Raw genomic sequence first — 16,999 nt, forward strand, 5'->3', positions numbered from 1 at the left:
TCCTGGGAGCAGAGTGGAGCCACCAGACCTCAGGGCCGCGGGGCCACCCTCTGTCCTCAGCCCGGAGCTGGGAGTGGCCTCACCAGCACTGGGTGGCGAGGGGCCGCCTTGGCCAGGGCGGCACAGGGTGAGGGTCCTGCCTGGCCACCCTCGCTTCTCCCCAGGGCTCCGCGACGCGCTGCGATGCCGCGGCCTCTCCTGAAGACCCCTTCGCCCGCCCGCCCACCCTTTCTTCTGTCCCCTCACCCAAGCGTTCCCTGCCTGCACCCCCTCTGCAGTGGGGCACAGAGACGTCCACCCGCACAGTTCTGAGGTGATCCAAGCCGGGAGTAGACGGAGGAGGGGAGCCCCAAGAATGCTCGTGGGTGCCTCGAGTCCCTCTACACCCTGGGGCTCCTTGCGCAGGGGCCTCCCCGAGACTGGGCCCGGGGACGGGCTCTCCCGCGTTCTGCTCTCTGCTGAGCTCCGGGCTCCCCGTGCAAGGCCTGCGTGGGGCCCCCCAAGTAAAATGCCCTTCCAGGCCCCTCTGTCGTCTTGTGAACTGGAGGGAGAAACCAGCGAGGAGGCGACAGCTGGCGTTTCACTTTACCGTTGAGCCCGGACGCCGTGCCGGGCGGGACACACGCGATCTCGATGAAGCCCCCGGCAGCCTTTCGGGGCAGGTGCCGCCATCGGGGCTCCTGGGACGTCGAGGAGAGGTTTGCTCCGTCCACGTCCGTGTGTTTCCAGTGGACTTTTGGGCAACAGTCTCAGATTTACAGGAAAAGCGAATAGACGGAGCAGCTCCCCGCACCGCACCCTTGTCCGTCGGTGTGTCCGTCCCTGTCGGTGTGTCCGTCCCGCTGCGGCAGCCGAGGACCTGGATCCGCTCGGTCTCTCCCGGGTTCTCTTTCCCGCCCCAGGACCTCCCGGGACCCACAGGACCACCGGGCGCCCCCTCGGGCTGTTCTGGGGCTCGGGGCTGAGGGCGGGTGTGCGGGGGACTCGGCAGGAAGAGGACGGTGACCCCCTGTTCAGCCCACCTGTGAGGACTGGGGGGTCCTGCTCCCCTGCCCTGAGGGCAAAATATCCACACAAATTACCTGGATTTTTCTGCCTGGGAGACTTGTCTCTACTCCTCCATTTATTTACCCATTCAGTCATTTCTTTATTTCTGTCCAGACTCATGGAGATTTATTTTATACTTTGTGTTATAATCCAGTGTGACTTTATTTATTTTATTGCTCAAAATCGCTCCAGCTTTGGCCGCTGGGTGGTGCTTTCAGTTGGCTCCTGGGTCCCTATAACACACCCCCATCACGACAGGGTTTTTTTTTTTTTTTAAATTCAATTTTATTGAGATACATTCACACACCATACAGTTATCCAAAGTGTACAACTAATTGTTCACAGTACCATTATACAGCTGTGCCGTCATCACAATTAATTTTTTTAACATTTTCATTCCCCCCCCCACACACAAAATAAGAATAAGGATAAAAATTAAAGTAAAAAAAGAACACCCGAAACATCCCATTCCCCCCTTCCCTCCCTATTATTCATTTACTTTTTTTGTCCCCATTTTCATTTGTCCACACACTGGACAAAGGGAGTGTGAGCTACAAGGTTTTCACAATCACACTGTCACTCCTTGTAAGCTACATAGTTACACAATCATCTTCAAGAATCAAGGCCACTGGGTTGCAGTTCAATAGTTTCAGGCATTTCCTTCTAGCTATTCCAATACACTAAAAACTAAAGAGGGATATCTATATAGCACTAAGAATAACCTCCAGAATGACCTCTCGACTCCGTTTGAGATCTCTCAGCCACTGAAACTTTATTTTGTTTCATTTCTCTTCCCCCTTTTGGTCAAGAAGATTTTCTCAATCCCGTGAGACCAGATCCAGGCTCATCCCTGGGAGTCACGTCCCACTATGGGGGGGGGCAGTGAGTTAACTTGCAGAGTTGGCTTAGAGAACAAATAGGTTCCCTGGGGGTGACTCTTAGGCACAATTACAAGTAGGCTCAGCCTCTTCTTTACAGAAACAAACTTCATAAGGGCAAGCCCCAAGATCGAGGACTCAGCCTTCTAAATTGGTGGCCCCCAATTCTTCTGAGAATATCAGTAATTCCCCAAGTGGGGAAATTTAATATTTCCACATTTCCCCCCATTCCCTCAAGGGGGCTTTGCAAATACATTTTTATTCTCTACCCAAATTATTCTGGGATATATTGGGGCTTCATGATAACATGTACAAACCAACCAGATTTCACTCCCTATTCAATGTTCCATGTAATTATGGTGTTTGAATAAACTGACCATACAAGCTAAATTTTATAATGTGCAACAAAAAATATAGATTTTTCACCAAATAAGCATCTCTTCCTTTGGTCTCACACAGAAGTTGAAGTTTCATAACACTGTTTCTGGTATAATCAAGTAGTTACGCATTCACCACCACAGTCTATATGAGGACATTTCCATTTCTTCAGCAAAGAAAGAGGAATGGGAGAAAAAAGAAAAAAAGAAAAAGAAAAAGGAAAAAAAAGACGACTGATATTTCTTCTTTTTGCTCAATTTGGCATCTGCAGGGTCCTTCTCCAGTCTACATCCTCCTCCAGAGTTTCAAACAATTCAGAATTGTCCTTTTTTTGTTGAATCTCCGGAGAGAAGTTTTCAGTAACTGTTTACATTGCCATGTTGATGATGTCGCCCCAGGGGTTTTGTTCTTTAGATGTTTTTCTTTCAAAGTGCTTCCTTACTTTCTGGCACCGTAGGATGCTCCAGGCTCGTCTCCTCTATCTCAGGAGCCCTGCTTCCTCGGACTGGAGGGTGCTGTGGGAGCCCAAGATCTGGGTGCTGGGTGCGCTGGCCGCTACTGGGGTGTCACAGCTGAGAACAGACGTGTGTGAACGAACCTGTGCGCACACATCTATGAATGCGTCCGTACGTCCTCATCAGGTCTTGCATCTACATGTGTGTCCGTCCGTCTTCATCGGGGCTGATGAAGCTGAGCATGACTCACGCTCATGTCCACCCTCCAGCCCGTTACCCGTGGGTCTTTCCAGCTTTTCCCCTTCTTGCCTGACACCTCCCAGGTGAGCAACCGGCTCCCACCACTTGCCGCCCATCGGCCGAACAATTTATTCTGGAACATGTGCACGCCACGTCAGAATTGTCCACCTGTGCAGAGCGTCACTGAGCACAGCTGCTGGGCACTTCCTTTGCCCTCAGACTTGCAGACGCCCTCATCTCCAGGCCGCAGGTGGCTTCGTGCATTCCTGACGCAGGTAGATGCTTTCGTCACAGTCCTCACCCCTCCTGGGAGTCCCCGACCTCCTGAATGATTTTTAGAATTTGCACAAGTAAGTGCTCCCTCTTTGTGCTGTAAAGTTCTTTGGGCTTTCAGACTTCAATTAGTGATACGAATGAAGCAGATCCGGTTAGGACCAGGGCAAACCAGGCCAAAGGGTAAAGGATGATACTGACTGTGTTTTAAAACTTCAACTTCCACGTGAGACCAAGGGAAGAGATGTCTTTTTGGTGCAGGATCTGTATTTTCTAAACAGTATAACTCCACAGTCAGTTTGTTCAAACACCACAATTACATGGAACTTTGAACAGTGAGTGAGATACGGTAGGTTTGTACAGGTTAGAGAGAAATAGTGACACATCCCAAAGTAATTGGGGCAGACAATAAAAATGCATTTACAAGGCACCCTGAGGAGCTGGGGGAAAGTGCGGAGGTGTTGGGCTTCCTCACCTGGAGTGATGCTGATGTTCTCCCAAACATTAGAACCGGTGGGTTGATGTGCCGAGCTCTCTATCATGAGACTTGCCCTTATTAAGCTCCTTACTGCAGAGGAGAGGCTAGACTTGCTTATAATTGTGCCTAAGAGTCTCCCCCTGAGTGCCTCTTTGTTGCTCAGATATGTCCCCACCTCTAACTAAGCCGCCTAAGCAGGTGAACTCGCTGCCCTCCCCCCTACGTGGGACCTGACTCCGGGGGTGTAAATCTCCCTGGCAATGCAGGATATGACTCCCGGGGATGAATCTGGACCCAGCATCGTGGGATTGAGAACATCTTCTTGTCTAAAAGGGGGATGCAACATAATGAGACGAAATAGTTTCAGTGGCTGAGAGATTTCAAATGGAGTCGAGAGGTCACTCCGGTGGACATTCTTATGCACTATATAGATAACACCTCTTAGGATTTAATGTATTGGAATAGCTAGAAGTAAATACCTGAAACTACCAAACTCCAACCCAGTAGTCTGGACTCCTGAAGACAATTATATAATAATGTAGATTACAAGGGGTGACAGTGTGATTGTGAAACCCTGTGGATCACACTCCCTTTATCCAGTGTATGGATGGATGAGTAGAAAAATGGGGACGAAACCTAAATGAAAAATAGGGTGGGAAGGGGGGGATGATTTGTGTGTTATTTTTTTTTTTTTTTTTTTTTTTTTTTAATCATCATTTTATTGAGATATATTCACATACCACGCAGTCATACAAAACAAATTGTACTTTCGATTGTTTACAGTACCATTACATAGTTGTACATTCATCACCTAAATCAATCCCTGACACCTTCATTAGCACACACACAAAAATAACAAGAATAATAATTAGAGTGAAAAAGAGCAATTGAAGTAAAAAAGAACACTAGGTACCTTTGTCTGTTTGTTTGCTTCCCCTACTTTTCTACACATCGATCCATAAACTAGACAAAGTGGAGTTTGGTCCTTATGGCATTCCCAATCCCACTGTCACCCCTCATAAGCTACATTTTTATACAACTGTCTTCGAGATTCATGGGTTCTGGGTTGTAGTTTAATAGTTTCAGGTATCCACCACCAGCTACCCCAATTCTTTAGAACCTAAAAAAGGTTGTCTAAAGTGTGCGTAAGAGTGCCCACCAGAGTGATCTCTCGGCTCGTTTTGGAATCTCTCTGCCACTGAAGCTTATTTCATTTCCTTTCACATCCCCCTTTTGGTCAAGAAGATGTTCTCCATCCCACGATGCCGGGTCTACATTCCTCCCCGGGAGTCATATTCCACGTTGCCAGGGAGATTCACTTCCCTGGGTGTCTGATCCCACGTAGGGGGGAGGGCAGTGATTTCACCTTTCAAGTTGGCTTAGCCAGAGAGAGAGGGCCACATCTGAGCAACAAAGAGGCATTCAGGAGGAGACTCTTAGGCACAAATACAGGGAGGCCTAGCCTCTCCTTTGCAGCAACCGTCTTCCCAAGGGTAAAACTTATGGTAGAGGGCTCAACCCATCAAACCACCAGTCCCCTATGTCTGTGGTCATGTTAGCAACCATGGAGGTGGGGTAGGCGAATACCCCTGCATTCTCCACAGGCTCCTCAAGGGGGCACTACATCGTTTTTTTTTTTGTTTTTTTTTTTTTTTTTATCCTTGTTTGTCTTTTTTTCTTTTTTTTTTTTTTTTAACTTTCCCTTCTTTTTTCAAATCAACTGTATGAAAAAAAAGTTAAAAAGAAAACAAACATACAATAAAAGAACATTTCAAAGAGACCATAGCAAGGGAGTAAGAAAAAGACAACTAACCTAAGATAACTGCTTAACTTCCAACATGTTCCTACTTTACCCCAAGAAAGTTACATACTATAGCAACATTTCAGTGAACTTGTTCCTACTACATCCATCAGAAATTAACAGACCATAGTCATTTCTGGGCATCCCCAGAACGTTAAATAGCTTATCTGTTCTTCTTGGATTATTGTTCCCCCTTCCTTAATTGCTCTCTACTGCTAGTTCCCCTACATTCTACATTATAAACCATTTGTTTTACATTTTTCAAAGTTCACATTAGTGGTAGCATATAATATTTCTCTTTTGTGCCTGGCTTATTTCGCTCAGCATTATGTCTTCAAGGTTCATCCATGTTGTCATATGTTTCACCAGATCGTTCCTTCTTACTGCCACGTAGTATTCCATCGTGTGTATATACCACATTTTATTTATCCACTCATCTGTTGAAGGACATTTGGGTTGTTTCCATCTCTTGGCAATTGTGAATAATGCTGCTATGAACATTGGCGTGCAGATATCTGTTCGTGTCACTGCTTTCCGATCTTCCGGGTATATACCGAGAAGTGCAATCGCTGGATCGAATGGTAGCTCTATATCTAGTTTTCTAAGGAACTGCCAGACTGACTTCCAGAGTGGCTGAACCATTACGCAGTCCCACCAACAATGAATAAGAGTTCCAATTTCTCCACATCCCCTCCAGCATTTGTAGTTTCCTGTTTGTTTAATGGCAGCCATTCTAACCGGTGTTAGATGGTATCTCATTGTGGTCTTAATTTGCATCTCTCTAATAGCTAGTGAAGCTGAACATTTTTTCATGTGTTTCTTGGCCATTTGTATTTCCTCTTCAGAGAACTGTCTTTTCATATCTTTTGCCCATTTTATAATTGGGCTGTCTGTGCTATTGTCATTGAGTTGTAGGATTTCTTTGTATATGCAAGATATCAGTCTTTTGTCAGATACATGGTTTCCAAAAATTTTTTCCCATTGAGTTGGCTGCCTCTTTACCTTTTTGAGAAATTCCTTTGAGGTGCAGAAACTTCTAAGCTTGAGGAGTTCCCATTTATCTATTTTCTCTTTTGTTGCTTGTGCTTTGGGTGTAAAGTCTAGGAAGTGGCCTCCTAATACAAGGTCTTGAAGATGTTTTCCTACATTATCTTCTAGGAGTTTAATGGTACTTTCTTTTATATTGAGATCTTTGGTCCATTTTGAGTTAATTTTTGTGTAGGGGGTGAGGTAGGGGTCCTCCTTCATTCTTTTGGATATGGATATCCAACTCTCCCAGCCCCATTTGTTGAAAAGACCATTATGGCTCAGTTCGGTGACTTTGGGGGCCTTATCAAAGATCAGTCGGCCATAGATCTGAGGGTCTATCTCTGAATTCTCAATTCGATTCCATTGATCTATATGTCTATCTTTGTGCCAGTACCATGCTGTTTTGGCAACTGTGGCTTTATAATAAGCTTCAAAGTCAGGGAGTGTAAGTCCTCCCACTTCGTTTTTCTTTTTTAAAGTGTCTTTATCAATTCGAGGCATCTTCCCTTTCCAAATAAATTTGATAACTAGCTTTTCCAAGTCTGCAAAGTAGGTTGTTGGAATTTTGATTGGGATTGCATTGAATCTGTAGATGAGTTTGGGTAGAATTGACATCTTAATGACATTTAGCCTTCCTATCCATGAACATGGAATATTTTTCCATCTTTTAAGGTCCCCTTCTATTTCTTTTAGTAGAGTTATGTAGTTTTCTTTGTATAGGTCTTTTACATCTTTGGTTAAGTTTATTCCTAGGTACTTGATTTTTTTAGTTGCTATTGAAAATGGTATCTTTTTCTTGAGTGTCTCTTCAGTTTGTTCATTTCTAGCATATAGAAACATTACTGACTTATGTGCATTAATCTTGTATCCCGCTACTTTGCTAAATTTGTTTATTAGCTCTAGTAGGTGTATCGTTGATTTCTCAGGGTTTTCTAGATATAAGATCATATCATCTGCAAACAATGACAGTTTTACTTCTTCTTTTCCAATTTGGATGCCTTTTATTTCTTTGTCTTGCCGGATTGCCCTGGCTAGCACTTCCAGCACAATGTTGAATAACAGTGGTGACAGCGGGCATCCTTGTCTTGTTCCTGATCTTAGAGGGAAGGCTTTCAGCCTGTCTCCATTGAGTACTATGCTGGCTGTGGGTTTTTCATATATGCTCTTTATCATGTTGAGGAAGTTTCCTTCAATTCCTACCTTTTGAAGTGTTTTTATCAAAAACGGATGTTGGATTTTGTCAAATGCTTTTTCAGCATCTATTGAGATGATCAATTGATTTTTCCCTTTCGAGTTTTTAATGTGTTGTAATACATTGATTGTTTTTCTTATGTTGAACCATCCTTGCATGCCTGGAATGAACCCCACTTGGTCATGGTGTATGATTTTTTTAATGTGTCTTTGGATTCGATTTGCAAGTATTTTGTTGAGGATTTTTGCATCTATATTCATTAGGGAGATTGGCCGGTAGTTTTCCTTTTTTGTAGCATCTTTGCCTGGTTTTGGTATTAGATTGATGTTAGCTTCATAAAATGAATTAGGTAGTGTTCCATTTTTTTCAATGTTTTGAAAGAGTTTGAGTAAGATTGGTGTCAGTTCTTTCTGGAAAGTTTGGTAGAATTCCCCTGTGAAGCCATCTGGCCCTGGGCATTTATTTGTGGGAAGATTTTTGATGACTGATTGGATCTCTTTGCTTGTGATGGGTTGGTTGAGGTCTTCTATTTCTTCTCTGGTCAGTCTAGGTTGTTCATATGTTTCCAGGAAATTGTCCATTTCTTCTACATTATCCAGTTTGTTGCCATACAGTTGTTCATAATATCCTCTTATAATTTTTTTAATTTCTTCAGGATCTGCAGTTATGTCACCTTTTTCATTCATTATTTTGTTTATATGGGTCTTCTCTCTTTTTGATTTTGTCAGTCTAGCTAGGGGCTTGTCAATCTTGTTGATCTTCTCAAAGAACCAACTTTTGGTGATATTTATCCTTTCTATTGTTTTTTTGTTCTCTATTTCATTTATTTCTGCTTTAATCCTTGTTATTTCTTTTCTTGTACTTGGTTTAGGATTGGTTTGCTGTTCATTTTCTAGCTTCTTCAGTTGATCCATTAGTTCTTTGATTTTGGCTCTTTCTTCCTTTTTAATATATGCGTTTAGTGCTATAAATTTCCCCCTTAGCACTGCTTTTGCTGCATCCCATAGGTTTTGGTATGTTGTGTTCTCATTTTCATTCGTCTCTATATATTTAGCAATTTCTCTTGCTATTTCTTCTTTAACCCACTGATTGTTTAGGAGTGTGTTGTTTAACCTCCAGGTATTTGTGAATTTTCTAAGTCTCTGATGGTTATTGACTTCTAATTGTATTCCATTGTGGTCAGAGAATGTGCTTTGAATAATTTCAATCTTTTTAAATTTATTGAGGCTTGTTTTATGTCCCAGCATATGATCTATTCTGGAGAAAGTTCCGTGAGCACTAGAAAAGTATGTGTATCCTGTTGATTTGGGATGTAATGTCCTGTAGATGTCTGTTAAATCTAATTCATTTATCAGATTGTTTAGGTTTTCAATTTCCTTATTGGTCTTCTGTCTGGTTGATCTATCTATAGGAGAGAGTGATGTGTTGAAGTCTCCCACAATTATTGTGGAAACATCAATTGCTTCCTTTAGTTTGCCAATGTTTCTCTCATGTATTTTGTGGCACCTTGATTGGGTGCATAGACATTTACGATTGTTATTTCTTCTTGCTGAATTGCCCCTTTTATTAGTATGTAGTGGCCTTCTTTGTCTCTCAAAACATCCCTGCATTTGAAGTCTATTTTATCTGAGATTAATATTGCTACACCTGCTTTCTTTTGGCTGTAGCTTGCATGAAATATTTTTTTCCATCCTTTCACTTTCAGTTTCTTTGTGTCCCTGTGTCTAAGATGAGTCTCTTGTATGCAACATATTGATGGTTCATTTTTTTTGATCCATTCTGCGAATCTATATCTTTTAATTGGGGAGTTTAATCCATTTACATTCAACGTTAAAACCGTGAAGGCATTTCTTGAATCGGCCATCTTATCCTTTGGATTATGTTTGCCATATTTTTCCCTCTCTCTATTAATATCCTTTATTGTACCCATACCGAATCTCTTTAGTACTGAACCTTTCTCCAAGTCTCTCTGTCCTGTCTTTGTTTCTCTGTCTGTAGGGCTCCCTTTAGTATCTCCAGTAGGGCAGGTCTCTTGTTAGCAAATTCTCTCAGCATTTCTTTGTCTGTGAAAAATTTAAGCTCTCCCTCAAATTTGAAGGAGAGCTTTGCTGGATAAAGTATTCTTGGCTGGAAATTCCTCTCACTCAGAATTTTAAATATATCGTGCCACTGCCTTCTCGCCTCCATGGTGGCTGCTGAGTAGTCACTACTTAGTCTTATGCTGTTCCTTTGTATGTGGTGAATTGCTTTTCTCTTGCTGCTTTCAGAACTTGCTCCTTCTCTTCTATGTTTGACAGTGTGATCAGTATATGTCTCGGAGTGGGTTTTTTTTGGATTTATTCTATTTGGAGTTCGCTGAGCATTTATGATTTGTGTATTTATGTTGTTTAGAAGATTTGGGAAGTTTTCCCCAACAATTTCTTTGAATACTCTTCCTAGACCTTTACCCTTTTCTTCCCCTTCTGGGACACCAATGAGTCTTATATTCGGACGTTTCATATTATCTATCATATCCCTGAGGTCCATTTCGAGTTTTTCAATTTTTTTCCCCATTCTTTCTTTTATGTTTTCATTTTCCATTCTGTCATCTTCCAGGTCACTGATTCGTTGTTCAACTTCCTCTAGTCTTGTACTATGAGTGTCCAGAATCTTTTTAATTTGGTCAACAGTTTCTTTAATTTCCATAAGATCATCCATTTTTTTATTTAGTCTTGCAATGTCTTCTTTATGCTCTTCTAGGGTCTTCTTGATTTCCTTCATATCCCGTACTAGGGTCTCATTGTTCATCTTTAGTTCTTTGAGTAGCTGCTCTAGGTGTGTCTCTTCTGGTCTTTTGATTTGGGTGCTTGGGCTTGGGTTATCCATATCGTCTGGTTTTTTCATATGCTTTATAATTTTCTGTTGTTTTTGGCCTCGTGGCATTTGCTGACCTTGATAGGGTTCTTTTAGGGTTTGTAGACCAGTTGAAGTCCTTATCTCTAATTTATCAGATCTACAGCTTCGTGGAGTACACTTTCTCTAACTAACCAGCAGGTGGCGTCCACGAGCCACCTGTTCTCCACAAGCCAGATCTCCCCTGCTTAGCCTTTTTGGTGAGTGGGGGAGTGAGTCTTGTGGGGCCCAATTGGTGTCCCAAGCTTGCGTGTGTAGTTGGTGTTGCCTGCCCTGTATGTGGGGCGTGTTTCTGGGCAGTCGGGGAGGGGGGGTGGCCCTAACAATCAAATCTCCCTGATGATCCTAGAGTTTTAAAGCTACTGCAATAGTCTAATCCTTCAGTTCAGTCCTGCCACAGTTTGTCTCTGCCACTGACCCACAAGTCTTTGGTATTGGCGTATGGCTCCTGAGACTTGCAAGTGGGCCCCTCTTCCAGGCTGTGCACCCCGGGTCCTCTGTTGAGGGATGACTGTGCTATGTCGCAGGTGAGTGCCGTCCCCCCAGGGCAGTTCTGGGCTGCTGGGCTGTGTTGGGAGGCTCCCAGTCTGCTCAAATGATGGCTGAATGGGGCTCTGTTAATTCACACTGCTCCCCCTTCCCAGCTCTGGGACATTCAGCTGAGGTTGCAGGGAAGGCTAATGTCCACGCCCAGTTTTGTGGTGTGTGCCTGTTATTTGAAGCACTTCCGTCACACTGGGTTGTCTGGGGCAGCTCTGGGCTATGGGGCTGGCGATGGGCAGGAGTGTTTCCTGTCCACCAGGATGGTGGCTGTGAGCGGACACCCCCCTTTTCTTGGGAAGTTGTGTTGTTTAGTGAATTTTCTCAGCCACTGGATTATTGCCTTTTGTCTCAGAGCTCTCTTAGTTCTGCTCTTGACTTGAGGTGCCCAAATTTCAATTCTTTGAAGCTTTCTGTATTGAGCTTCTTAGAGTAATTGTTTTAGAAAAAGCAAAAAGGATTTAAAAAAAAAAAAAAAAAAAACGGCCCTCCTCAGAGATCTAATGGGTTATTGAAATGCTAATAGACAAAGCAACCAGGGCCATTAAGGAAAAGTGCCCAGGGCAGAGAGATCAGCCTTGCTTCGGGATTTGCATATGCGCCTCAAGGCCTGATCTCCGCCCTTCCCCTTTCTGTGTTCACCAGAACTCCAAAAATCCTCTGCTTTTATTTTGGAGTTTTTCGTGTTGTTTTTTTTCTATGCCTGTCTCCTCTCTGCTGGGCTGGCTGCTCTCAGAGTCTCTGGTGTCTGGCCTCAGTCTATCTATGGTTGGAGTTTGAATCAGTAGAATGAGTTTCCGGTAAGAGCAGCCACTGCAATTCTCCCTTCTCCTTCCTGGAGCTGACAGCCCCTCCTCCCCCGGGACTGAGCCTGGCAGGGAGGGGCGCGGGTCCCCTGGCCGCAAAAACTTACAGATTTCGCTGATCTCAGCAGTTCCACGTTTTCATGAGTGTTGTATGAAGTATGCCCAAAGACAGATTGCTCTGTGGTGTCCAGTCCACGCAGTTCCTGCCTTTTTACCTACTTTCCTGGAGGAGTAACTAAAACATACAGCTCACCAGTCTGCCATCTTGCCCCGCCTCTCTCTGTCTTAAATGCAATTTTATTGAGATATATTCACATAACATAGAATACTTTGAAGTGTACAATCAGTTGTTCATAGTTGTGCATTGATCACCACAATCAATCATTGAACATTTTCATTACTCCAAAAAAATAAAATAAAAATTAGAATAAAAAAGAACATCCAAAACATTCCATTCCCCTCCTCCCCATCGTTCATTTTCTTTTTTTCATACACATTAATTGTTTTTTAAACTTTATCAAAAAATTAAAAAAACAGTAAAAAAACAACATTTCAAACAAAACAAAAACAAAGGAATAAGAAAAAACAAATAACCTAAAATAACTACCTTGCTTCCAACATGTTCCTACCCTACCCCAAGAAAATAAACAGACTATAACCCAACAAAGGAATAAGAAAAACAAATAACATAAAAGAACTATTTTTCTGTAAACTTGTTCCTACCATACCCTGCAGAAATTAACAAACCATAGTCATTCTTGAGCATTCCCAGAACATTAAGTTTACCCTCCATCACTTATCTGTTCTTATTAGATTATCATTCCCCCTTCACTATTTGCTGTCTATCGCTAGGTCCCCTACATTCTACAATATAAACCATTTATTTTACATTTTTCACAGTGTTCACAGTAGTGGTAACATACAATATTTCTCTTTTTGTGCCTTGCTTATTTCCCTTAGCATTACGTCCTCAGGGTTCATCCATGTTGTCATATGTTTCACGACATCATTCCTTCTTACTGCTGCGTAGTATTCCATCGTATGTATATACCACATTTTGTTTATCCACTCATCTATTGAAGGACATTTGGGTTGTTTCCATCTCTTGGCAACTGTGAACAATGCTGCTATGAACATAGGCGTGCAGATATCTGTTCATGTCACTACTTTCAGTTCTGGGTGTATACTGAGAAGTGCAATTGCTGGATCGAAGGGTAACTTTATATCCAGTTTTCTAAGGAACTACCAGACTGACTTCCAGAGCGGCTGAACCATTATACAGTCCCACCAGCAATGAATAAGAGTTCCAATTTCTCCACATCCCCTCCAGCATTTGTAGTTTCCTGTTTGTTTAATGGCAGCCATTCTAATTGGTGTGAGATGATAGCTCGTGGTCTTAATTTGCATTTCCCTAATAGCTAGTGAAGCTGAACATTTTTTCATGTGTTTTTTTGGCCATTTGTATTTCCTCCTCAGAAAACTGTCTTTTCATATCTTTTGCCCATTTTATAATTGGGCTGTCTGTACTATTGTCATTGAGTTGTAGGATTTCTTCATATATGCAAGATATCAGTCTTTTGTTAGATACATGGTTTCCAAATATTTTTTCCCATTGAATTGGCTGCCTCTTCACCTTTTTGACAAATTCCTTTGAGGTACAGAAATTTCTAAGCTTGAGGAGTTCCCATTTATCTATTTTTTCTTTTGTTGCTTGTGCTTTAGGTGTAAGGTCTAGGAAGTGGCCTCCTAATACAAGGTCCTGAAGATGTTTCCCTACATTATCTTCTAGGGGTTTTATGGTACTGTCTCTTATGGTGAGGTCTTTAATCCATTCTGGGTTAATTTTTGTGTAGGGTGTGAGGTAGGGGTCCCCATTCATTCTTTTGGATATGGAGATCCAGCTCTCTGAGCCCCATTTGTTGAACAGACTGTTAGTCCCAGTTCAATGGTTTTGGGGGCCTTATCAAAGATCAGTCGACTGTAGATCTGGGGGTCTATCTCCCAATTCTCTATTCAATTCCATTGATCAATGTGTCTATCTTTGTGTCAGTATCATGCTCTTTTGACTACTGTGGCTTTATAATAAGCTTCAAAGTCAGGAAGTGTAAGTCTTCCTGCTTCAGTTTTCTTTTTTAGAGTGTTTTTAGCAATTCAAGACATCTTCCACTTCCAAATAAGTTTGATAACTAGCTTTTCCAAGTCTGCAAAGCAGGTTGTTGGAATTTTGATAGGAATTGCATTGAATCTGCCAAAGAGGTTGGGTAGAATTGACATCTTAATGACATTTAGCCTTCCTATCCGTGAACAAGGAGTATTTTTCCATCTTTTTAAGTCTGCTTCTATTTCTTTTAGTAAAGTTATGTAGTTTTCTATGTATAGGTCTTTTACATCCTTGGTTAAGTTTATTCCTAGATACTTGATTTTTTTTTGGTTGCTATTGAGAATGGAATCTTTTTCTCGAGTGTCTCTTCAGTTAGGTCATTTATAGTGTATAGGAAACTTACTGACTTATGTGTATTAATTGTGTATTCTGCCACTTTGCTAAATTTGTTTCTTAGCTCAAGTAGCTGTATCGTCGATTTCTCAGGGTTTTCCAGGTATAAGATCATATCATCTGTAAATAATGACAGTTTTACTTCTTCCTTTCCATTTGGACACCTTTTATTTCTTTGTCTTGCCTAAATTCTCTGGCTAGAACTTCCGGTACAATGCTGAATAACAGTGATTACAGTGGGCATCCTTGTTTGGTGTCTGATCTTAGAGGGAAACTTTCAGTGTTTCGCCATCAAGTATGATGATAGCTGTGGGTTTTCCTATATGCTCTTCATCACGTTGAGGAAATTTCCTTCCACTGCTGTTTGTCTAAGTGCTTTTATCAAGAAAGGATGCTGGGTTTTATCAAATGCTTTTTCAGCATCTGTTGAGATGATCATTTGATTTTTCCCTTTTGATTTGTTAATGCGTTGTAATACATTGATTGATTTTCTTATGTTGAACCATCCTTGCATGCCTGGAATGAACCCCTCTTGGTCATGGTGTATGATTTTTTTAATGTGTCTTTGGGTTTGATTTGCAAGTATTTTGTTGAGAATTTTTGCATCTGTATTCATTAGGGAGATTGGCCTGTAGTTTTCCTTTCTTGTACCTGGTTTTGGCATTAGAGTGATGTTGGCTTCATAAAATGAGTTAGGTAGTGTTCCATTTTCTTCAGAAAAGGCATTTGTCATAATGAACTGACACCAATCCTACTTAGCAGTGGCTCCTGCCCGCCCCCCCATGCCTGGTCACCACCGTCCTGCTCTCTGACCCTATTTTGTATGAGATCACACAATATTTGCCCACTGTGTCTTTATGGTTCACCCATGTTGCAGCACGCACCTGCACCTCACTGTTTACAGTTGAATTATACTCAAAAATACCACATTTTGTTGATGGACACTTGGGTTGCTTCTACCTTTTGGCTATCAAGAATAATGCTGCAATGAACACTGGTGTGCAGCTACCTGTTGGAACCCCTGCTTTCACTTCCTTAGGGTGTATACCTGGGAGTGGCATTGCCAGATCATATGGTAATTCTACGCTTAACTTTCTGAGAAACCACCTAACTGTTTTCTTCAGCGGCTGCACCATTTTACATTTCTGCTGACAGTGTACAAGGGCTCCTATTCTCTACATCCCTGCCAACACTTATTATTTTCCATTTTTTAAATAATAGGCATCCAGTGGATGTGAAGTGGAATCTCATTGTAGTTTTAATTTGCATTTCTCTCAAGGTTAATGTTGAGCATCTTTTTATATCCCTATTGGTCATTTGAATATCGTCTTTGGAGAAATGTCTATTCAAATCCTTGGCCCATTTTTTAATTGGGTTCTTTGTCATTTTGTTGATGAGTTTTAGGAGTTCTTTATGTATTCTCAGTACTAAACCCTCACCAGATACATGGTTTGCAAATACTTTCTGCCATTCTGTAGGTTGTCTTTTCACTTTCTTGATAATGTCCTATGATGCACAAAAGTTAATTTTCATGAAGTCCGTTGTATCAATTTTTCTTTCAGTGCCTCTGCTTTTTTTTTTTTTATAAAGTTCAGCTTTATTGAGATATAGTCACATAGCATACAATCATCCATTGCGTACAATCAACTGTTCACAGCACCATCCTACAGTTGTGCATTCATCACCCCAATCTATTTCTGAACATTTTCCTTACACCAGAAAGAATCAGAATATGAAAAAAAAACAAAAGTAGAAAAGAACACCCAAATCATTCCCCCCATTCCACCCTATTTTTCATTTAGTTTTGGTCCCCATTTTTCTACTCATCCATCCATACACTGGATAAAGGAGTATGATCCACAAGGTTTTCACAATCACACTGTCACCCCTTGTAATCTACATTGTTAAACAATTGTCTTCAAGAGTCAAGACTACTGGGTTGGAGTTTGGTAGTTTCAGGTATTTACTTCTAGCTATTCCAGTACATTAAAACCTAAAAAGTGTTATCTATATAGTGCGTACGAATGTCCACCAGAGTGACTTCTCGACTCCATTTGAAATCTCTCAGCCTCTGAAGCTTTATTTCATTTCATTTCTCATCCCCCTTTTGGTCAAGAAGATGTTCCCAATCCCATGATGCCAGGTCCAGATTAATCCTTGGGAGTCATATCCTGCATTGCCAGGGAGATTTACACCCCTGGGAGTCGGGTCCCACGTAGGGGGGAGGGCAGTGAGTTCACCTGCCAAGGGGGCTTAGAGAGAGAGAGAGAGAGAGGCCACATCTGAGCAACAAAGAGGCACTCAGGGGGAGACTCTTAGACATAGTTATAAGCAGGTTTAGCCTCTCCTTTGCAGTAACACGCTTCATAAGGGCAAGCCCCAAGACAGAGGGTACCTCTGCTTTTGATGTAAAAGAAAAAAAAATCCATTGCCTACCATAATGTCCTGAAGATATTTCCTTATGTTTTATTGTAAGAATTTGATATATTTTTCTTC

Source organism: Choloepus didactylus, chromosome 4, assembly GCF_015220235.1.
Source record: "Choloepus didactylus isolate mChoDid1 chromosome 4, mChoDid1.pri, whole genome shotgun sequence".
NCBI lineage: Eukaryota > Metazoa > Chordata > Mammalia > Pilosa > Megalonychidae > Choloepus > Choloepus didactylus.